The 24,371-nt window shown below is 33.5% G+C and overlaps 1 long non-coding RNA gene across 1 annotated transcript; it reads right to left on the reverse strand.

The window, feature by feature from the left end:
- Positions 1-185: 185 nt before the first annotated feature.
- On the reverse strand, positions 186-22,710 carry LOC111086916. Its single transcript, XR_002611631.1, has 4 exons — positions 22,515-22,710; positions 12,101-12,238; positions 8,005-8,089; positions 186-991 (listed from the first exon to the last, which is right to left on the reverse strand). It is a non-coding gene; the product is annotated as an uncharacterized LOC111086916 (long non-coding RNA).
- Between the last annotated feature and the right edge of the window lie 1,661 nt (positions 22,711-24,371).

Raw genomic sequence — 24,371 nt, forward strand, 5'->3', positions numbered from 1 at the left:
TTTTAATTCTAATATATTTTAAACTCCTTCCTAGTGAACTTTTGAAAACAAAATGTTGGTGTCTCCAGGTGGGATAGCGGTAAGTCTACTGACTTACAATGCTAAAATCCCAGGCTCGATTCCCCGCAGTGGACATAGCAGAGAGCCCAATGTGACTTTTCTCTAAAAGAAACAAACAAAATGTTGGCTTTAATCGTGATCAAAATTTAAACTTTGGAACGTATTCCGAACATCTTTACAGCAAAGTTTGATGCTAAAGTATTGGTTGTAATATTATTCTACATTCAACCCTTGGAACACATTCCGCACTCCTTCGCATTAATCTTTTGAAACGCTCACACATTGTTTTTCAAATTTTGATTACCTTGAAACCATATAAAAACAATTCATATATCTTCACGGCAGTCTGTTTAAAATGGAAGCTTGGTTTTATTATTTACCAACTTTAAAACTTTTGAATATACTGAACACACTTCAACAACCTTCATATGACACTGAAACCTTAACTGTAACATCCATTAACATTTAACCATTGAAAAACATTTTAGCTTTCTTCACTGTGATCTTTCAATACAGAATCTTCTTTACACATTTTTTCTAATACTGATCAAAATCTCACCTTCGGATTTTTTGAAATTGATTTTTTCGAGATTATAGCTTTAAACGTTAAATCTTGGAAGAAACAATCCGTATTGTTATTTCAAAATTGACAGGTATCTTAGGCGCACATAAGATTAACGGCCAGGTCAGAGACCCCTATGAGGGTCAACTGTAGCCGTTCTTAATTTAGATTACTAACCAACCAGTAGGAAGGCAGGCAGTCAGCAACTTCCACTGCCCCGGGGGCTTTTTTTTCCGGCTACTGGAACTGAATAACGAGATTGAATGCCACTTTTATAACACGCCCATAGCTGAAAGTGCAGATCTTGTTTAGCGGCATCACGCCCAGGCCTTCGAATCTTATGGAACATCCTAACCTCTGAGCCACGCCCTGCCCTCGACGCAACAAAAACAACATTACAGTTAGTGACTGTATTGAAAAGTAATGTCATACCACATAAACAACGTAAGCAACGTAGTAAAGAGATAATCTTATTATAATGGATGTAGCGTGTATGTTAGTAGTTATATATGTAACCAAAACTCCTGGACCACAAACAAAATTCCATAACAAATTTCACACTTTGGGCATTCAAGATTCTGATAATTAGAAAAATGACTATAGTATGTGAAACAACCATTTCTTTATAATAGAACACAATTGTAAGTAATAGTACTCTCCTCACAACAAGAACACGACTTTTACTAGGACTGTACGTAAGGGTTTGATTATATATATCTTTATTGGTGTAATTTTAAATGTAGTACTGAAAAACTGGAGTTCTTAAAAAGAAATCTAGTATTTTTGCATTAAACGGGACCACTTTTAATATATAAAAACATTACAGTTTATATCAGTAAAACTTATGAAAATTTTGAGCTCTGTACATTGAATCATTTTGTTGCAATGAGTTACGTTTGACTAAAGAGCATAATCTGAACACCTTTCCCGTGCAGCACTTCCCAGAAAAAAATACTTTTTTTTAGAAAATGTTTACTTTTTCTAATTATTTTCTCGAATGAGGTATGACAACTACGATTAGTAATTACTAGCATAAACAACCGCGCATAGGGCGGCGTTTCTGCCTGTATCAATAATGACTCTTCTACAGGTGTAGAGGTTAATCAATTAAATACTTTATTAACAGATTATTTCAAATAAAGTGGTTCCCGATGGCTCAGAGTTAAGTCAGAGGGCTTGTAACATTAAAAACTGAGTTTCGATACCCCAAATAGCCCATTGTGTAGCTTTGTGCTTAACAACAAACAAAACAAAAGAAACACATGAAGTGATTTCCATTTTTCTTTTTTTTAGAAAATTAGTTATTCCAAATTAGTAGTATGTTATTCAAGAGTTACTTCCTGTATTTACCTGTTCAATAGTCATTCCATGGTCAAGAATGAAAATATCTTAAAAAATCAACTCAAGTGAGGTTTAAAATACGTACAAATGTGATTTAAGAGTTTGACTTTCAAGGAATCTGACAGATATTTAGTCACTATCCAATATTTCAACGGTTTCTGTGATATGAAATAATAGTGACGAATCTAACTGTCTAACCATATGCTTTTAAATTTATTAAAAAATCAAGTCTTGCTTGCCACGATAATATTTAATACTCTTTCGTTTAATATTATTCGTCTTCTTTCCCCGATAAAGAATTTCGACCGAAAATATCAACTAACAGTTAATGTACCCAGTTGATGAATCCAAGTATTCTAATCACGATGCTGTTAAATTAAATAAAAATATATATTAAATTAGTTACATTGTTACCCAGCTGATGAATCTAAGTATTCTAATCACGATGCTGTTAAATTAAATAAAAATATATATTAAATTAGTTACATTGTTAACTGGGTCAATTTTAGTTCTGTCCCATGTATAGGTAGCTTACTTTGATCAAAAGCTACTGATAACTAGTGTTAAAGATGAAGATTTTAAATAAACTTTTTGATCAGTAGTTACCATGCTAGATTATGAGTTCGACTATCCTTCGTTTACGTCCCGTCACAGCAAAAACTAAAAATAAATCTCACTCGAAATTTTGAGACAGTGTGTGTGAGTTATAAGCATGACAGTCAAAGCACACTATTCGGCGAGAAAAGAATAAGCAGTAAGTGCTGTTGGCTAGCTACTTTCCCTCTAGTCTATTAGTGTCCCCCGATGGATCAGCAGTAACTTTACAAACTTACAAAATCCCCATCGGTGGCCAGAGAGCAGGTAATCTATTGTGTAGCTTTGCTTTAATAACAATAATAGAAAAGACAAGTATATCAGTAGCTTAATGCGAATATCAAAATATCCGAAAACTAACAGACAACTACATTTTGGTACTTTTCCAAATAAAATTATTTTAACCTTTTATTTTAAAAGTGTGAATGAGACATTTATTTTAGATTTTTTTTTTCGAAATTACACAAGAGATATCTGCGCATAGCCATTCTTACTTTAGAAGTAATAGATTAGAAGGAAGGTGGCTAATCAACATCACCCACCGCCAACTCTTGTCTGGCCATATGTAGGAATTGGCCGTTGCTATTATAGCGCATCAAATCCCTAAAGTACCGAGTGCGTTTTTGCGCTAACAGGATACGATCCCCGAAACTTCACATACGATAACGATTAGGCCCTCCTGACTATTTTGAGATGAAGGAATAATTGCTATGTTACAATGTATAACGCACTGAGGCTGATGATCGAACCTGGCGTTTAACAATGATACAATATATCTCTTGTACTACTTACAAATAGCCTTTCAGATATACTTTTGGCTTTCGTAGTCTAGCCCAACCGATGAGTTCTGATATTGAACGAAAGGTCTATTGGACAGTGGCTTGAAATCCGTAAAGAACTAAGTGAGTCAAGCATGATGTAAAAATATTATATTTAACAAATACTACTGTCTTTTTTTTTTACCGTAAAAAGGAAGGGATGAAGGGTTCATTTGAGCCTGTGTCTGTAAGTGACGCTAAGGAACTACTGAAGGGTTCTATTTCAACTTACGTCCGTGTACGACGCAACGGAATTAGCAAGATATTATCTTTCAACCAGGTTCTGTACATGAAACGATCAGGTTAGTGAGAGAAAGAGATGAGTTTCAACCTATTTTTATCATGATACACCGGCGTGTGTTTGACTGAACATGACGAACGGCCGAGAAGAGTGGTTTTTATTTCCACCTCTTTCTAACCATAGAAGAGACGGTGGATTCAAAGAAAGGATAGCTTCCAATCCGTGTATGCCTAACTATGATAAAACTAAGTTGACGAAAGGTTACACTTCAATGTCTGCCCGTATATGACGCAGAATATTTAACGTACTGAATTACATTAACAAAGTCTGCCTGTACATAGCAAAGGATATTTAACGACAGGTTATATTTGAATAGTTTTTGCCTGTACATGATGTGGAATATTTAACGAAATGTTAAACTTTAACAAGGTCTGTCTGTGCATTACATTAAATATTTGATAAAAAGTTGAATTTTAACACCGTTTGGGGAGGAGATATGGGTATGTTTTATTTCCTGCTTGCGTTTAGATATATTTCAATTTGAGGATGAACAAGTCTACATCATAACAGTAACCAATTGTGTTTCAGTATTATGAAGACTTGAGATAATATCCTAATAATATTTATCGTAAATAAATCATTATACTTTTTAAATGTGTGCTGCGTTCTTATAATAAAGCACATGGATAACTTATTTATTAATGAGTATATTATCTGTGTTTAAAAAATCGTTTTATTCTTAGTTAAGCATTGATATGGGTTACCCAATGAAAGGATTGATGTAATTCACCTATTTTTTTCAGTTTGTCGGCTCAAAACAAAGTCCTTAACTTAACATTAAAACTTACCACATCAGCTAAACCTCAACAAACAGAGTTTTAGCTGAAAAATAAGTAATTGTGGAAAATATACACTGTATTTAGTTATTTCTTCCTTTAACATCGAAATGTTATCGTTGTTAACTTAAACACTTCTTTCTTAACTAGTCCATTACGGGTTACAAGGATGAAGCGTGCAGTCATAGTATTTCAACTAAATTTTTCATAACTTATTATCTAATGAGTGTGTTTGTTTGTCGAATTTAGCGCAAAGCGACTCGAGGGCTATCTGTGCTACCCGTCCTTAATTCGGAACGAATGGTAACATTGACCTTCACATTATAACGTCCACATGGTTGAAAGGGCGAGCATGTTCAGTGATGGGATTCGAATTCGCGCCCCGGAGATTGCGAGTCGAGTGTCCTAATCATCAGACCATGCTAGGCCTTATCCATTCGTAGTTTATACACATTACTATTGTTATATTTCTGTTCTTCCTTTTTCTTTTTTTGCATCGAAAGTAAATGTGCTTGGTATTTTGATCTCCTCTTCTCACCAAAAGTAAACCAGTGTAACGAAATAATAAATCGAAAATCCAAGGTAAAGAGTAGACCTTGCGTTTCTTTCTTGTGGAAGATTTCGATTTTGGTGTTGAGAGAAATAAAAAAAAATATTTCATCCAAAGAGAAAAATATGCATATGCAATACAAATCAAAATAGTTCCTTCCTAAAACTAAAAAATAAGTTATGAACGAAGAAAAACTTCAGGGTTTGTAATTAAGCACAAGCGTTGTATCCATACGGTGGCTCGACCGATCATTGGTACTGCAGTCAAACCCAAATATCTTCAATACCGAATCTCTCCCACGTTTATACCAAGACTACCCTGAAGAAACGAAAGTAAATAAACCCTACAATTGAGTAACATTTCTAATTTTAATGATTAAGCTATTCTTGTGTTACATCATCATCATGCATTATTAAATCAAATGTAGAAAGTACTTTGTTTTTAACTGAATCATTAGACTAAAATTGCAGTTTAAAAAAGCATGCGTTTAGTAAATTAGTAGGCACTCACAGGGGTATTGTTAACACTTTTCTGATACTGCTGAGTTCTCCATAGTTACTCTTGTGATATTACATAATATTTGAGTAGCACCACACTCCAAACAAACCTCTTTTGAATATATATGTAGAAAATAGTGCAATTTTTTTAAATTTAAGTTTACAAGGTTTACATGTTTTATACAATGAAGGGGTAATAAAGACTTTTCAGCAGGAAATTGAAGTCAAATTACTGGTCAGTGATGAAAATTTTCCGAAACTTGTTTAACACATTGACATGTGGTAAGTCCAAAAACAGACGGACTTCTCACTTCTTATTATTATTATTTCCTTTTTCTTTTTTTGCAAAAATACACAATTATTGAGAAACATTAAGCTAGTAAATTTCATTTACACGATTAACACTGGACCATTTTAAAGGAAAAATGTTAAAGAAATCTTCATGCAGTAAAATGTTATGTATATATATATTATTTAAGGTTTAAAGTGACTCATATCAACAGATAATTTGAAATGTAAACTATGGCATAAAAGATAGCAATAGTTATATATGGTATTTAAGAAATGATCGAAACGCTAAGGTAACTTGTGAGGACAAAATGTATATATTATCTATATAAGTATAGTAGTACTGTCTGTTGTATGTCCATGTAACTACTTCTATATAAATATAATAGTACTCTCTGTTGTATGTCCATGTAACTACTTCTATATAAATATAATAGTACTCTCTGTTGTATGTCCATGTAACTACTTCGCAGGGTGTGGAAGGATCTTCACTAAAATTGGTATAGAGGCTCATTAGGTTCATGTGGAGGGTGCATACAAATTTTCAGTTTTGCATTTTGCGGTTTTTATGGGCGTTTTTTTACCACTACTTCGCCTCCTGTTGATGGATCTTCACCAGATTTGACATGAAGGTGCTGATGGATTTAATATCATATCTATTTTAATACCGATGTTTGTTTAAGATAAATTTTTATTTCGTGATCTACATAAATTCCCGCCTATTCACTAAAATTGTAGAAAATTCTCGAGTGTAAGAATCAACAATATATATGTGTGTACGTAAAAACTGATGTATCGTTTATATTGTTGCGTAAGCTGAAGTTTCGAGAAACTTTCCTCACGCCTATAAATATATCCAGCGAGTCGCGCCAAAAGACAGTATATATTATTGGTTCGCTATAATTGGTGGGCAATAAACTTTGGAAACTATAACTGTGATTGTTATAACACTTATTAATCGGGAACTTCAGATACTTGACCAGGAACGTTTATAGATTTCGAATATTACAAACCATTTAACTTCAGGGGGTTCACGTCGGACATTAGTACTTTTACAAAAAATATTATATAACTTCAGCGGTAGACACATCGGCATGGTCAGACGCTCGACTCGCAATCTGAGGGTCGCGGATTCGAATCCCCTTTCCACCATAGATGCTCGCCCTTTCAACTGTGGGGATGTTATAACATGACGGTCAATCCCACTATTCGTTGGTAAAAGAGTAGCCCAAGAGTTGGTGGTGGGTGGTGATTACTAGCTGCCTTCCCTCTACTCTTTCAATGTTAAATTAAGGACGGCTAACACAGATAGCCCTCGTGTGGCTTTGCGCGAAATTCAAAGCTAAACCAAAGCTTGGTGCAGGTTCTTTGTATTTATGGTTTAAACACCGAAAAACTGGCGAAGCCTAATAAATGTTATAAAAATCTCAACTTTTGTCACATTAATCTCGCTTTAACCACTTCAGACTTGAAATCATATATGTGTAAAAATAGCATGTCAGAACTTACACAATTCACTGCCTAAGAGTGTTTTCTTTAATACCAGAGCTCGTCAACTAGGCTGGACGACAAAAGAAACATATTTATCCCAAACGCTATTTACATACATGCAATATAGGAGTTTCAAAAGGAATTGGAAAAAAAAATTGCCGTTTAAGTGGCTTTTATTACAAATATTAAGCCTTATCAGGTTCTCCATACTGTTTAGTCTAACCTTGATTTCTTAATTATCTTGCTGTCACAAGTTTTCATATCGTGTAGTGTAATGTTTGTTTCTATACCACTTTGTTTTATATTGTTTCTTTATATTTTTCACTGTCATTTTATGTTTTACAATATCTTGCAGTTACATATTATTTGTAATTTGTAATGCAATGTATTGTGTAATGTAACGTTATGTTGTATATATAAAGTTCTTTGGAACATGTTTTCTAACGTTATCAGATATAGTATATTGTACATACAGATTATATTCAACGTGTGTGTGTGTGTTGTAGCATTATATTACACAGCAGTTTGGAACTACAGACTCTCCACTGTATATATCATTAAAGATGAGGTCTAAGTAGAAGTTACTAAAAATACAAATCTGTACTTTCGAATTTAACCATTTTATGGCCTAGACTCCTTCTCGTTAATAAATACCTAAAATGTACGAAATAAAATCAGAGTCGAATAATATTTACCTAAAATGAAAACAAGTGAAGTTATACAAACCTTTTGTATTAAAGCTTCGTTTTCTTCATGTTTTTCTCGTTAATCGACCCCAGCTTTCCATTAGATAAGGTAGTAATGTTAGAGTCTAGGAAACAAAATTATAAGAGTTAATTATATGAGTTACGAGTAATCTCTCTTTTTGAGAAAGAAAAATTATTTATAAGATGAAGTAATTAACTGCTAAATGTATACTTGAATACAAATTAATTATTCACTAAGACCATTTGTATTTTATTTTGGACTTATTTGATGTATATAAGTGTTTGATGTTAGAAAACATTTTAAGCTGACTAGATGACAGCGATTGCGAAGCACAGTGCTTATTAAGATCTGAAGTATGTACGAATGAAACTTATAGTGGTTTAGTCAGCTATGGGCTTTTTTTTTTCTTCTTCAAATCGAAAGGAGAAGATTTCAAATCAGAGCGCCAGCTTAATCTTGAAAGATTCAAACATGAGACTTCTGAGGAAATGAGTAGAAAATTATTTTCCGATGTTTTCGAGCTTACTTTGTATACCAAACCAAGCAATAACGTAGGTTACCTCATCGACTTTGGAATTGGCTGCTCTGATAATTAGGTTTGTTTGGAGAATTTGGTTCTGTCCAAATCTTGATTAAGAACGAATGAGATTTGTTTACGGAATGTCTCTAACAAATGAAATTACGTTTTCGGTGTGGGAACAACGTACATAAAGTGGAACGTCACAGAATAACCATACTGAGAGGAAAATGAAACATGTTCGCTGATTAAGGGACTTAACTCAGATGTTCTATTTTAACAGTGAAGTCATATCCTAATGAAAACGTACACTACTCGTACTAAAATACCAAAACAAGAGATAAAGACAAGGTTTCCAAACTAAAAACACACAGAATCAACATTTATAAAGGAATCGGATAAAAAAATTGGAGTTCAAAAAAGCGTAAAAATATAAAATGAAACGAAGTAATGTAATTTTAAGTGCACCTGACAATAAATCGTAACGTTTCTTTACCTCCATTCATACTTGTCCATTTATTTTCTGTTGTCTTGGTTTTGTTATTATAGAATTACCTTGATAAAGAATAGTAACACTATAAAATCCACTTTCACTGCAAATATTGAACCCATATTTGTACACTAGTACACACTAACTGAAAAGCGTACATAGAAGTTTTACATGGATTATATAAGTGTTCTAGTATAGACTCTATCTGAGAAGTGTACGTATAAGGTTTGTGTAGATTATATAAATGTTTTAGTATAGACTCTATCTCAGAAGTGTACGTATAAGGTTTGTGTAGATTATATAAATGTTCCAGTATAGACTCTATCTGAGAAGTGTACGTATAAGGTTTGTGTAGATTATATAAATGTTCCAGTATAGACTCTATCTGAGAAGTTTACATATAAGGTTTGTGTAGATTATATAAATGTTCTAGTATAGACTAACTGAGAAGCGTACATAGAAAGTTTACGTGGATTATATATATCCATATATATTATTACAGACTTACCGAGAAACGTACATATAAGTTTAACGTGGATTATAGAGGTCTCTTGGAATAATTTCCACTTGTTTATCGTTAAAAACGAAACACGAGGTAGCATATCTTAAAGCATCAGAAAATTTCCCATTGTTTGATATACGTCTCTAGCGTACTGTTTTCTTAAGAAATATATAAGCTGTCCTGGTGTGGATTTATTATTTCTTAATCGTTTAATATATACTCCTTTCAACGTTTCTGTTGGACAAAAAGTCTGTATTTATAGTGTTTTCTAGTGTTTATAGTAAAGCCTTGACACATTCCTTGCGTGAAACGTGTTCGTTAAACATTAAGAATACTTTGTCACTTATGAAACTATCATAATTATAACATTAATTAAACTAGTTACATATTCTCAAGTCCACTGCACTGAACATACTACTTAATTGAGGTTTTATATGGATGTCCACATCGAAATGAACTTCAAACTACTAAGTTAAAATGCATATATTTTCATGTGATTGTAGGAATAGTAAAGATTAGATGCTAACGAACATGCCTCAAAATAATTTTCATTAAAGTAGTAAGAAGCAAAGACACTAAGTTAAGGAGTATTTAAATTTACCCTTAAATTATGATAACGAATTTACTTTTTAATACTCTAAGAAGTCCTAATTATATGAAAAATTATCTTTCGTTTAATCTAAACTGATTCAAATTATGTTAAAAAAACTGAAAGTATCACTATCTTTTCCGTTCTCTCTCTCCCTCAATATATATACCAGCGACAGTACCCAGCTTCGCTCGGGTAATTAGGTTGATAGTGTGTGTATTCTGAATCCATTTTAGCATAAAAGTATAACCTATACACTTTTGTTGCTAAGCAACATAACACAAAAGCCATTGTTGGAACGCATTGTTACCAAAACACACTGGTTTTTCTATATATTAGAAGTTGTTATATAAGGAACCACTTCTTTCCTATGTGACTTTTCTCTAGCTTGCCTCATTAAAAAGAATTTACCGAAGTTTGACTGCCTCGACTGCACCTTTGTGCCTCTTTGTTGGTCAAGCTTGATTTCACAAAATTTATTTATTTCAGTTCGCTACCAAATGTGAGGTTAGGGTATACTATGGGGTAGGGGTAGTAGTAGTTGCCCCGTCATTTTTGACGGGCTATACGCTAGTCCCATAATAGTTAAAACTACCCTATAACAACCATAATATTTCAAAAACCACTCTACAACATTCTATAATAGTTAAACAACCACTACAATATAATAGTTAGAAAACACTCTATAACACCCCATCATAGTAAAAAAATATTGTATAACATCCTATAATAGTTTGAAAAACCACTATAACATCCTATAATAGTCAAAACACTAATATTTCATGGCGGACACATTTCTTTTCTATCTAGTTTTTCGCATAAGAAGATGATTACGCGCGCACGCACGTAGACAAGCAATAATACCCAGGTGCATATCTTTAGAGTCCACTTAGTATGGGTGCAAAATTTCAGATTTCTAGGTTCTTTGCTTTTGGAGCTATGGCGGTCACATATTCTTTTCTATGTGGTTTTTTTGCTAGCATGCCTCATTAAAAAGACGCGCATGCGCGCACGCAAGTGGATAAGTAACGATACTCAAGTGCACACCGAGCACGTGAGTGTCTGTCTGATTTCTACTTTTAATATAAAAAACACTTGTGGTTTTTCGCTACCTTGCCTCATTATAAACATATGCACGCACATGGATAAGATAAGTAATACCCAGGTGCACACTCTCAGGGCCACTTAGTATGGGTGCACAATTATAGGTTTTTAGGTTCTTTCTTCGTGGAGCTATGGCGGTCGCACTTTTTTCTATGTGGTTTTTCGCTAGCTTACCTCATTAAAAAGATGCGAAAGCACATGCGCGCACGCACGTGAATACGTAACATTACCCAGGTGCACACACTCAGGGTCCACTTAGTATGTGTGCAAAAGTTTAGATTTCTAGGTTCTTTCTGTTGAAGTTTTGGCGGTCACACACACACACAGACACGCCCTTTTATTATTATAAATATATTTAAAGAGGATCAGGAAGACTTTGAATTACAGTTTTTTCATGAATTTTCTGAATATAAGTAAAAACTAAATCAGCAGTTGTATAGTTATAAAACGCTTGCCATTTAATATTAGAAGCGGAAAAAAATGTCCAATAAATAACTCACGTGTGAATGAAATTATTAAACTCATTTTATTAATAGTACTTGTCATTAAATATTTTAAGCAATCAAATTTTTAAACTAGAAATTCAGGTTTAAGGCTGACACACAATTAAAAGTATAATCAGTGATACTTACCAGACTAAAGTAAAGGTACTACCAATGATATTTGTCCGAATAAAGAATCCAACCTAATGCTAACACACATAAGCAAATGTATGAAGGATACTTGTCGGACTAAAGCATCTAACTTAATGCTAACACACATAAGTGAATGTACAATCAATGATCCTTGTCGGACTAGAGAATCCAACTTACCACTAACACACATAAATATATGTACGATCAGTGATACTTGTCGGACTAATTAATCCAACTTAATGCTAACACACGTAAATAACTGTACAACGAAGGATACCTTATCACATCGATACAGTCGTGATTGATCTTTAACATGGTGTTGCAGCTGTCATCTTTGTCACGTTGTTACAGCAGTCACCTTTAACACTTAGATGGTGATCTTTACCACACGGTTTCAGCGGTTATAAACGATGAACTATAAGTTGAAAATATATATAAAAGATATAATCCGTTATTTAAAAACGTCTTCTCTCAATAAATGTTTCAATATATGTCAGAACAGTATAATTAGACTGGATGATTGCGTAGATTATTACACAAATCTACATAACAGCTATCTATCTTAGCCGTTTCTAGTTTTGGACTGATAGACTAGATGGAACGCAGGTAGTCAAAAGGTGCCAACCGCCAACATTTGGAATACTCTAATCACAGCCCCATATGCTAATACTAGGCCACTCCTAACCCAGTTCTAATTAGAGTTTACACTTGTACTTGATTGAGTAACAGTATAGTGTTTAACTAGGATGACTGGTTGATTGGAGTGTCGTTAAGTTCAAAGGGTTATCCGTGCTCTGCCAACCACGGGTATCGAAATCCGACTTTTAGCGTTATAAGCTTGCAGACTTACCGAAGAGCCATTGGGGCAACTAGAATGATATCGTCTTTACACATTTTTTAACTGTGAAGAGAGGATTAAAACTTTTCCCCAATAAAATGTACAAAAGCTACTTGATTTAGCGGTTTGAAAATAGTATTGTTAGAGACGTGGTTTATCAGCCTCATAATGTTCATAAGAGTTTTGAAAGAGCATTGTTGGAAGCTGATGGGGTGAATATTAAAGTAATTAGTAAAAAGTTTGAAAGTCGAAAGCTTAGTTAGTTTTATTAACCTATGAGATAGATCACCTGTTCAATGGTGGGACTAATAGGTTTAATTTGTTCGAATATGTTTTGATATGACTCTTAAGAAATTTGGATTGATGGGATTTATGGTTGTTGTCAAAATGAAGGGTACTATGTGTCTCATTGGTGTCACAACCTTACCATGGTTCTGTGAATACAACAAGTATTATATATTAGTAAAATATTCAGCTATATACAAAAAAATATAGATGCCAAATTAAATGTAAAAAATATCTATTAATGTTCAATCTATAATGACTAAACTTAGTCATAAAATATGACTATTCAAATATTAAGAAAATGTAAATTATACGGATGTACATAAAAAGTGATTTGAGGTGTAAAATTTGAGTAATCTCAAAAAGAAAGAACAACTAAAACTGGTTGACGTAAAATATTTTAGCATACTGTTATTATTATTGAATATTTATATAGAACAAATATTCATATTATAAAACATTTGCTGTTTGTCAGACCTTTTACATTTTTTTTCCATGTAAAATGAAGACCTCAATATATTAGTGCAAAATCTGACTCAGTAATCTCAAGAATTAATACTTCTCAAATGTGTTATATGTCACAACCCCTCTCTACTTAACACATAACTCCAAATATTAGAATATGAGAGTGGTGTTTATATTTCTATTTGTGAATAATATGAAGAAGTTTTATTATTTGAAACTGAAAGGTTCTATGAAAAGTCATACAGTTTTATTAATATATAATATGTGTTATCCGATCATATGTGACTTCTGATAAACCAAAATGGAAAGTTATTTATTTGACTTTATTCAATTAACATGAGTGACTTATAAGTTAGAAAAATTGATATTCAATATATATATATATATATATATATAAATTGATATTCAATAAATATATATATATATTTCATAGTAAGTCATTTTCCTTGTGGTAGTATTTTTTCTGTAATTTATGTTGAAATTAGACGTTGTGGGGGCCAAAAGTGGCTCAGTGTTTAGTGTGTCTGATTCTGGAGCTGGGGTTTCGTGGTTTAGAGGCCCCTTAATTTTGGGTCGTGGGCGGGTTATAAAAGTGACAGTGAAACCAAGCGTGGTGATAACTAACTGTCTTCCGTATAATATATCACTTCAAATTAACCCTCATGTAGCTATGCACGGAATTCAACAAACCGAAAATGCAAATAAACTAGACTATATTAACTTAAGGTTAATAACAGCCCTTTTCAAAGCTATGTAGATAACGCAAAATGAATGTAAGTTAAAACTAATGCTTTAACATAAGCCATGAAGTGCATTATTGAAAAACTACAGAATATATTTGTAAAACAAATACAAAAAAATAAATAAAACGTTGTTATCATTACACTATCAGACGTTTCATTCGTGAAGTTTAATTTTTGACTTATTAAAATTAGTATCACAATATGGAATGTTGACCATGAAGTTCTTTTAGTTATGATCAAGATGCAGAGTACTGTGTGAAATTTTACAATGAGCTAATCATAATGTTTTTTGTCCACTTTGTAACTATATCGTGAGTCACTCTTGTCAACTATAATTATATTACTGATCACTTACTATTATAATCATCTCATAATTTACGTAATTAGTTTTATGGAATGGTATAATCAAATATATAAAAAACATATATAAAATCACGTGATGACATCAGTTAAGTTTTAATGACTTATATACAGTCATCTGATTAGCAAAAGCATAATCAAATAAAGAGTTAAGTCTTAATCATGTCGAATGATCTGATTATCCATTACATTCAAAATGACATAATTAAATCCATTACCGAGCACTCTGGTGGGCGCACATGGAACTATGTCTGTTTCTTTCTTCTTCTTCTTCTTTCCTTTTTGGACCTGATAGTTATTTGAATAATTTGTTAAATATTAACTATTCAACAATATAATTATCCAGGTGGTCGAAGATTAACTCAACCCTCATTCGCCCTTATAGCAGTGTTAAAGCTTAAAGTGGAAAAAAAAAAGTTCAAGGCTGAGGGAACAAAGAAGGCAAAGCTCACTTTAAATTGACAAAAACCTTAAGAAATGGTACCTTTTGAAGGACTGACAGGGGTCTATAAATCCAATACCCTAAATTTTAGATGTGGGGGAGGGGGAGTACCCCGAGAAAACCCACTTTCACTGATCGAGCGCCGAAAGATCAAATCGGTCCGTGCCCAGATATTGTGTACGAAGGGATAAGGACTTTCTGACTTGGAATTGAAGAAAACTAAAAAACATAAGAATAGGTTAGTGCTATGTAGAGATTGTAATAAGTCTGTTATACGCCCAGGAGATCTGTGTTGTGTTATACGTCCAGGAGATCCGTGTTGTGTTATAAGATCATGTTATAGAGTGATATATTTTTCTCCCATGACGCTGATGTAGCAGCGATTTGAGGAACTGTGTATCTGTTCTCTGGTGATTTCCTACAAAACTAATACGATACACCACCTGGTGTGATATTTCTCAACTACGTAATAAATCGCTTAAAAGTTGTTTTTTTTTTCCTTCTTGCATAGTTACAGTTTTTTCACTGGCTCGCGATCATAGTTTAAAGTTAATTATGTGTAGTAGGCCTAAATGAATGATTTGCTTCATTATAAAAGTAATAATCACATGTTATGGGAAACCTTTTCACTATTACTGTATTGTGTTAGTGGTGTACTTACAAGACATGTGTGTACTAAGAAGCACCCCCCCCCCCTCAGTAGCACAGTGGTACGTCTGCGGACTTACAATGCTAGAAACCGTGTTTCGATACCCGTGGTGGGCACAGCACAGATAGCCCATTGTGTTGCTTTGTACATAATTGCAAACAAGCAAGTGTACTGGAAAACCAGAGTGATTTAATTTTGTTTCCTCATACAGGCTAACATTTTAACTTCACAATGTTTGTTTGAAGTTAATCACAAAGCTACACAATGGGCTATCTGTGCTCTGCCCACCACGGGTATCGAAATCCGGTTTCTAGCGTTGTAAGTCCGCAGACATACCGCTGTGCTACTAGGGGGCACTTCACAATGTAATTTCCTTTCTATTTTAAACTGTGATAGGACACTGATTTGTTAGACAAGCGGCAATATTTTCACCAAGAGAAAATATCACTTTGAGCATCTAGCAAGCAATATACATAACTATATTGTTGTTATTTTACCCGCAAAGCCACTCAGTCCATCACGGAGAATCGAGCCACGGATTCTAGCGTTATAAGTCCGTAAACTTACTGCTGGCCCAATAAAGATTATATAAACGGTTTTGTAAATACAAAGATGGGATTCTGCATATAAAACATTACAGATTTCTATCTGCAATTTTACAAAGCTGACCAATTTTTTTGTCTCGGTAAAAGCGTTTCAATAACATCAAATCAAATTATACATTATCACAAAGCTACGGGTTTGGCAGTTTGTTTCAGAAATCATACACACACGTGTTCTTCCTGCTCCTTTGAAATGTTAGAAGCAAACAAGATGAAAAATTTATGAATTAGCTTTAACTGGAATGTTCATTTACATCATCCTGTTTTGTATGAGATTTTAAGTGCTGAAAGCAAAAATAAATGTATGGATCACCCTAAACGGAATATCAATCATTTACATCATCCTGTTTGGTATGAGTTTTTTTAAATCATTGTGAAAACTGGCATCCTCATGTCTACAAACTACATAGATCCATTCATGTGTTTGTAAAACTCACCTCATAGCATTTTTTCTTTAACTTTAGTCAGAGGAATATGAACTGCCTTTAAAAGATGTAGTTCTTCTTCGCCTAATGTAGTACAACTGTAAAAATCGAAGCAAAGTAATGTTTCAGTCAACATTAGCTCGGCAATAATCGCAATCCAATCACAAAACTCACAGGATGTAAAATTTAAGAAAATACTTCCAGCTTAATCTTGTGTCAGTTAATTCTTTTAGTTGAAAATGTTGTGAAAAGTGACTACCTACATTTGCAGCTTGAATGTTTTCATCAAAACATTTTATAGAACCGTAAAGGAGATACGTGTTAACAGCCTTCATGACCCCGATACTAGCCCTTTGGTCAAAACGCTGATCGTAATGTACTCTTTCTCTGAAACACATCTTCTAACCTGCTGCTCTAATTGTGTGTTGTTGCACTTTAGGTACTTATATTGAAACAGTCAGGTGGTTGTAACGATTAATTTATGAATGTTTTATTATTCGGTAACGTGGTATAACTTCACCGCATTTACTGATATACAACGTTCAATTAATAGTATAACATTAATTTGACTAACTAATAGTAAAACTCATAAACAAGACTTACGAAATTTGTCAGTTATATTTTTCTCGTATACTTCATATTCGATAATTTTCTTTTTGCTCTCCATAGAAGTCTTTAATTCAATAATCCCCAAAACACTGGCTGATTTTGGAAATGAGTATTGGGAATAGGATAGTTTTCGTGTACTGCCAGATATTTTTAATGTGCCGCCTCTAAATTTAGATATTACTCTTACTGTAAGGGTTTTGGTTCCATTTGCTCGTTCACTTTTAGTTTATTACGTAACTGTTAAATATAATTTTAATGTATTCCAGTAGCCAATAAACGATGACTTCTGTAGTTCAAAAATATGGTAGATTGTGTTTGCTAACACTATAGTAATATTAATACTCATTACAATTCAGGAGTAACTTTCAGGAGCATGGGAAATTGTATACTGCAACATATATATTAGCGTAAAGTAAATATGAAACATATATAAGGCTTTAGCGTGATAATCTGAAAACAAAAAAATTCGGTAAGAGCACTGTAGAGATAAACAGGAAATTTCCTGATTTGTGAGGAAATAAGTGTGGTACCATATTACAAAGATAATTTCCTGATTGGTGAGGAACCAAGTATGGTATTATACAAAAATATACAGATAATTATCTGGTTGATGAGAAACCAAATGTGATATTATGTAGAGAAAAACAGGGAATTTTCTGGTTTGTAAGGAAATAAGTGTGGTACCATATAGACCTATACAGATAATTTCCTGATTGGTGAGGAACCAAGTATGGTATTAGACAGAAATAAACAGATAATTTTCTCATTGTTGAAGAACTGAATGTAGTATTATGTGTACATATAGATAATTTCTTGGTTGGGAAACAAAGTGTGGTGCTATATTGAGATATGCAGATGATTTCCTGATTCATAAGAATCCAACATCTGGATGAGTAAATGATAATAGTGTATTTAATCACAGTGACATAAAGGATAAGAGAAATTTCCTGGCGGGAAAAGTGGGAAAGGGAAAGAATCAGATGATAGAACAATTAAAGAAACAAGAATAAAAAGAACAGGAATAATAAAGATTTATTTCTAAAATAGATAATTAAGAAACTAAATACATAAAAACGAGACAGAAGACTAAATAATGTCATGTACTTCTTTATATTTTAGATTATTCCTACAACTTGTGGGACCTGAATGTTTGAAATATAAGTTTTTAGATAGAAGTCAGAAAAGTACAAAATTGTGTCCAGGGTCACTGATCATGAGTGGAATTCTCCGAAACTAGTCTGTCTCACAGACACACACCCCAATGAAGGAATAGACCATTCCAAGCTTTTACGTACTGTTAAACAAATGTTTAAACAACTCTATTTATTCAAAGTTAAAACAATCACAGTGACATTTAATCACACCCAGCGACCTGACTGATCAACAGACATAGCAGGACAAAGCTGCACTGTATATAGTTAACAAAGAAACAGGTGGCATGTTTGTTGTTAAGCTCAATGGATTATCTGTGCTGTGCCTATCACAAGTATCGAAACTCCGTTTTTGAGCTATATAAGCCTTCAGATATGTAAGGAACTGCCCATTAAAGGAACTATATACGATATAAATATCTGTTTGTTTGCTTATGATTTTTACCCAAAGTTACATAGGGGCTGTACCCAAATTTGTATTCATAAGCTAGAGGAAAGGCACCCATAGCTCCAAAGTGCGTAGAGCAACTGGACACGAATTATGAACTCTTGGATTCACAGTTCGGAAACGCTAATCACTAGGCCACGCTCAGTCCAGTAGAAATGTTATTAAACACTAGGCAACATAATGAGTAAGAATCAGTTATCTCAGGATGTTGAGAACACGAGTATCTCCTTAGGATTCTTTATGTTTCTGTAAGAAATCAAAGGAAAACTTTGTAAAATATTTTAAGACCATCAAATACAATGTGGTAGTAGCTCCTGATAGAGAAGTTGTTATTGTTAGGCTTACTTTATGGGTTAGAAAGCATCTATTCTTGACGTAGATTGTACATGATTAATGACACTCGCATGTTTGCCAAATTCTGTTAATAACATTAATTAAAACTTATATCGAATAATATTACGCGAATTCTCTCACTCACTGGAACGATGGTAGCTCTTCTTACATGTACTCACTTTGTCGGTTTCGACATACAAAACCAAAGAGGATTGGCCACATGGGGGCGAACACTACATTTATCTTAGTTCGCAGCGCCATCGCGGCCATTTCTAAATCATAGTACAAAATGTAAATATTATATTTCAAATTCATAACATGAGTTTATTATTCACTAAAAAAGAATACGTGAGTTAGGTTTTATCTTAACGTTCAATATTTCAGAGCAAGCTTTCAGCTTTTCTGTTCGAAATCGTCTTATCTCTTTCAATCAGTCCTGGTGTCCTCCTTAATTCTCAGAGTCGATGACTATTGTTCTCCATTCTTCTGTATTCTTTGCTGCGTGCACCAACTTTTTTTAACGAAGATTCTCAGTTCCGATCCAGTTTTAATGTCAACAAGCCAAGTGAATCTCTGCCTGCCTCTCGCTCTTCTTCTTCCTTCCCTCAGATCTAATCATATGCTCAAAGTAGCGCATTTTCCGTTTTCACACTGGTCCAGCAGTTGTTCCAGTGCTTCCGTTTTTAGGTTTTCGTTCTACGTAGCTTATATTCGTCCTTCGTCTACAACATCACATTTCAAATGCTTCTATCTGTCGTTTTGTGTCACATGTCCCACGTTTCCACACTTTACAAAGAGTGGGAATTACCATAAGTAACACTTTAGTAGCCTCTTCTTACATTATAGTAAATATCTTTCATTGGCAATTCTTTGAGAATTAGGTTGCCGTTCCTGTTCTTCGCTTTATTTCTTGTCCACACTTGTCATCATTACTAATATTTGTCCCTAAATAAGTAAACCCTTCTATTTTTTCCACATCTTTATATTTTAGTTTCATGCATATTCCTAGAGCTTCCACAGACCGTGAGATTACCATTGTCCTAGTTTTGTTGACATTTATTCTTAGTCCACAAGCCAGTCAAATAACCGTTTATAGCAAGCCATTGTGGACACAACGTACTGGTTAACACATTGCCGAACATAGGTCTACTCGTTATGGCTCTGTAAACTGTACCCAACAGTCATACCATACTGACTCAACACGTTGCTGAAATAGCCAATAAGACTGTCGTACTTCTTGCTATGCTTCTATATTTTTAAGCATATTATGTTAAAACGATGAGGTCTAGAAAGAATCACGACAATCTCACTGACTATTTTGACAACGGGCTATATCAATACGTTATGGTCCTGTTGGGTATTGATCTACAAAGCTATAATAATGCGTTGTAGAGACATTAAACATTGGAAACTGTTATCATTGACTTGTTCAGCAACGCGTCAAACCAATACGTTATGGCCTCGATGGCTTACAATAACCGTTGTTTCTCTAACTAAGACTCGCCAGTAAATGCTATATCATTAGCATACCTATTATTACATATTCTATTTCCATTAACCTTAATCCATTCTATATCAGTAGTTAGTTATCTCGCGAACTACGCTTTGTCTTTGCAATATTTTAAGGAAAATGTTCTAACAATGTTTCTCATTTTTTATTGTATTTCGCTATTGTGAAAAGGACGCCAATACTGTTGTAAAACACGTTATTCGCGTGCTTTCACTACATTATATTTTAACTCCGGTACCTCAGTCTTTTTTATACTTATCGGCTTCGCCGCTTAGAATTTAATATTATGAACAACTTGAGAAGTTGAAAGATTGTTCAATAAATACTGAGCGTTGAGAGAAAAACTTGATTGAGTTATTATTATCTTTTAGCAGTACCAAATCTTATTTCTCTGTTTTCTTTATTATTATTTTTCATTTTTGCACAAAATGTGCACAGGTTTCAGTGAGCATCTGTCCTCCCCTACTCCTAAACTACTACTTTGGACAATGAGGTAACTGATTTCGACTTTTGAAGAAAAGAAAATTCGGCACTTTTGACTCCGAATTCGTTATCACTTTATAATATTCGTAAAGATAAAACGCCTGATCACAGTTTTATCTCTCATACCCCAAATTCAACCAAATTTATATCTTCAGACACGTAGTCTTTAAAGTGATGCTGAAATACAATTATAAATTATATGTCAATACAACTACTTTATAAAAACAATATATTAAGTAAAGGTTTTCTTACAACATTTATCATATTAGTTTATCGTTAAGCTTATTTCGATCAGTTTGTGAGTACCTTGTGCACCAACCCGATTATCTTTGACCCCAACTAAAGCTCTAATGATAAAAAAATTGTAAAGTAGTAGGTTTTCTTCTCTTTTCAACCATATTGCAGTGTTTTCAGTCTTTCAAATTGAAACCGATTATTCATTTCTACCTATCATGCACATTAAAGCTTTCTCCAACGTATATATATACATATATTTAACATTCTAATGCATCATAACTATCTCTGAACAAGGCTGTTAAGTGAAGACTTAGTGTTATCTTGTTAATTAAAACGAAAACCGTATCATACTTCAATAAATGATATAACTTAAAATTGGACGAAAGTTAATGCTTCACTGTAAGAGCAAATTGGTGCGAAATATGCGTGATTAGTAACTGTACACTAAGCACTATATGTAACTTATCTAGTAAGTACTTACAGGAGCGTAGTAGAGACTATTATAGTGTACTAGACTCTTTTAAGATGATTGAAATATTAATATCGCTACTTTAGTTACGCCTACCAGTACATCATGTCAGATAACTTTCCAGACATAATTTGTACCTGTCAGCTAATTGTGTTTAGTTGCTCAGCTTTTGATCCTCTTTTAAAGAGTGTGAAGTGTATTCATGTATGAAACCCTACAAGAATCAATAGGCATTACGACGGGTCGCTAAGTAACATTACAGTTGTGATATAACTGCATCGTCAGTTGAGAACTTATCAAACTCTTAAACTTTATGAAATTTAAAAGCGTTTTTGGAAATGTCATTTTAGCAAATCTTATCGGCCTCTTAGTTTGTCACTGCACATATAATGCAGCATTGAGGCATTTGTAAAATGCATCATTTAATTTCGGTTCCACTCATATATCTGTGAGTGTGAGTGTAGCTTGCTTTGCAAGTGAGCCAGTTTTGCAAATGTTGCTCGTTCCGATGTCTAGATTACATGATTATATTATGCACTTCTTCTATTATTATCACATAATTATACAAATGTATTAACGTGTACCAAAATATAATGAGGTTCTCCAAAAGAGCTAAAATGTTTGGTTTGATAATTAACTTACCGGGTTCAGCTGTTAGCTGCAACATAAGGTAGTTTTGTAGACAACGTCGTAAAGGTATATTTGAGAACTAACCATACAGCAAATCTTTTCAACTGTAATTATAACCATTCTTCTTTCTCAAGATGTATTAAGAAAATAGTATAGTCTTTCTTTTTCTTGGCTTTTATACTAGCTAGCAACAGGTCTGGTTCCGGCCGTTCTCATAGCACCCATATCGCCGAATGAACAAGTGAATGCTGGAGTAAGTAACTGTGGAAGCCAGCAACAGGTCACGTGGTGTTGCAAGGTGTCGTGACGACGTCAAAGGCAACCAATATACGTCACGTTCACAGACATGTAACCAAGAGTGTCTGTTACAGTTAACAGAGAAGATAGAAAAGTTGCGGTTTTCTAAGCTTTGTCTAACAATGAAAATAGTTTGTGAAATGATCAATAGGTTTAAACTTAATAAGTATCACTTTAACTGTTTAGGTAATCGTATGTTCAGCTAAGATTTAAAGTATACGTTTATAACATGAAAAATATCAGTAGTGCTTTGTCCCTAAATAGTAGTTTTATTGTCTGACTAATCAATAGTACTAAGTCACTAAACATTAGTTTTATTGCCTAACAAATGAAGAATAGTGCTTTTTTCATTAAACACAATTTTACTGTCTGACAAATAACCAGCAAAGCTAAGTCATTAAACATTATTTTTATTATCTGACAAATAATCAGTAGTACTCAGTCACTAAATATCAATTTTATTGTCTGAGAAATAACCAGTAGTACTAAGATATTAAACACAGTTTTATTTTCTGACAAATAATCAGTAGTGCTGAGTCACTATATATTAGCTCATTTCACTGAAAAAATATCAGTACGGCTTAGTTATTATTCAATGTTTAGACTAGCTTTAAACAGCTTAATTAATCAACAATAACATATCGAACATATCTTTTACAGTCTAAAACAATCATTGGAACTAAATTACTAAAAAACGTTTGGTATATTTAAGTAATCATCTAAAATACTGTAAAAATGTTCTAAACCTTGAATACAACCAAGGAATCTAAACCATTAAACAACAGTATTTTTGCTGTGTGAGTACATTATCTTGCAAAAAGTATTCGAATACGCAATCATTTAGTGAGTCCTAGAATCGCAGTACTGATATGGTCAAGTTTTATGTATTGGCGTTCCAGAAACAACTCGTTGAAGACATGTGGAAGCATATGTTTAAACGTCTCAATATACCCCTTTTAAGTTGTTCTAAAGTTATTCTGTGGCGTTAAAATTTGGAATCTGGGCAGGCCATCCCAAAACATTGTTACTTTATAATAAAAATTAAAGCATGGATTGTACGTTCTTTGTGGCAGAGAAAATAATTCTGCTGTAGCAAAATATGAGTTTGCTGACAAAAGTAAAAAATCTGGCTTTGCTACTAGCTGATTCGTCTTATACTAACTAAAACACTACGAAACAAACCTGGGGATATTGTTCAGTTTCCATATTCCAGATCAAAGTCTTCACATTCATGAAAAGTACTCTTTGATGATCTCATTGATTGTGTCTGTTCAGACCTGACAACACTGTTTGCATCAAAATTACTTCGCGTGCTACCGAGATGATTGTCCATATATTTAACAAATCATAAACCAATATATGCCACGCTACGACTACGAGGGAACGTTTGTCAGACCTGGTGGTTTTAAAAAGATGTATATGAGATTACTGGGATCACTGAATGGTTAAGTCACATTAGATAACGTGTGACTAACCAATGCACATTTCACCATATCATCAGCACCTAATCTCTGTTCAACCAAGCAGTCTCATGAAAAACTTTTTGGAATCTCACTATACATAGAAATCTGG

This window comes from Limulus polyphemus, unplaced genomic scaffold, assembly GCF_000517525.1.
Source record: "Limulus polyphemus unplaced genomic scaffold, Limulus_polyphemus-2.1.2 Scaffold1550, whole genome shotgun sequence".
Classification (NCBI taxonomy): Eukaryota; Metazoa; Arthropoda; class Merostomata; order Xiphosura; family Limulidae; genus Limulus; species Limulus polyphemus.